At 45.4% G+C, this 1,292-nt stretch overlaps 1 pseudogene; it reads right to left on the reverse strand.

Annotated features, from left to right (window-relative positions):
* Positions 1–828: 828 nt before the first annotated feature.
* On the reverse strand, positions 829–1,292 carry LOC100683902 (annotated as a pseudogene).

Consider the following 1,292-nt stretch of genomic DNA (forward strand, 5'->3'; position numbering starts at 1 on the left):
TCAATTTCCTCCCCCAAATTCTCACATAGAACTATAAGCCTCCTCTTAATACAGCCAAGCACATTGAGAGTTCTTGGTCAATTCTTTTCTTGACTACATCCTTCCTTGCTGAACTTTGTCCTCCTACCCGTGTTTTCATCATTAGTCTCTTTATTCCTGTGGTTAACTCTTCCCATATTCTGTCACGGCCTGTCAATGTAATTTTCACATGGTCAAATGCATGAGATGATCTATCAGTTCTTTTATTTTCTTTGCTCCTGAAGCCCTCTACCCTCTGCTCTTGTCTGGTTGCTTCTTCCTGAGGCCTGCTGCCTTGTGTTTTCCATGATTCTGGGTGTCCTCTCTCTTCTGTCAAATCCCTTATTTCCTCAATCCCAGGCTCCCTCTTCCTGGTTTTAATTGTTTAGGAGACTCATATCCTTTACTATCTTCCTGAGAAAGTATACGTGGGACACAAGCATTTTGCCTCTCTGAATTGGCCTACTCTGAGACTCAGTGGATGGTTTATCTGGATAAGGAAATCTAAGTCAATAACTTTTTTAGTATATGTGCTGCCGAAGCGAGCACTCTAAGTCAATAACTATTTTCCATAGAATATTGAAGGTATTTGTCCATCATTTTTTTTTTTAAATGGATGAAACATTTTAATCTGATGGTAGCACATAGTACTATACAGGGAGCACTCCCAGCTCCAAGAAGTCCCCTCCAGGTTATAAGGAAGTTCTCAAAAATAAGTGGATTTGCAAGAGCCTGGCCCCCTGCTCATGGGAGGGAGAGGGAGTGGAACAGGCAAAGCACTAAGGTCTGCTGTCTCGTCACTCATCACTCTTAGATCTGGTTCTGAGCACAGTTCTTGTATCCACCAGCACTTCAGGCTGGAAGCACAAGCCAATCTCCCCTGCACCCTCCACAGAATCACTGCTGTGGATAATGTTCCTGCCAAGTTAGATGCAGAAGTCCCCACAGATGGTCCCATGCTTAGAGTCTGCAGGGTTGGTCTCCCTGGGCATCACTCGGCCTGCCTTCACCACATTCAGGCCCTCCCAGACCATGGCAACCACAGGCCCTGACTGCATGTACTTCACCAGGCCAGCAAAGAATGGACAGTCCTTCAGGTCAATATAGTGCTCCTTCAGAAGGTCTTCAGAAGCCTGAATTAATTTTATAACAATGAGACAGAATCCCTTTTGCTCAAAATGCTTGATGATCTCTCCGGTGAGGTTGGGTTGGACCCCATTAGGCTTGATGGCAATGAAGGTGCAATCACTGTTGGCCATGGTCCCCTCCAGCTG

Source organism: Canis lupus, chromosome 17 (assembly GCF_011100685.1).
Source record: "Canis lupus familiaris isolate Mischka breed German Shepherd chromosome 17, alternate assembly UU_Cfam_GSD_1.0, whole genome shotgun sequence".
NCBI classification, from domain to species: Eukaryota; Metazoa; Chordata; class Mammalia; order Carnivora; family Canidae; genus Canis; species Canis lupus.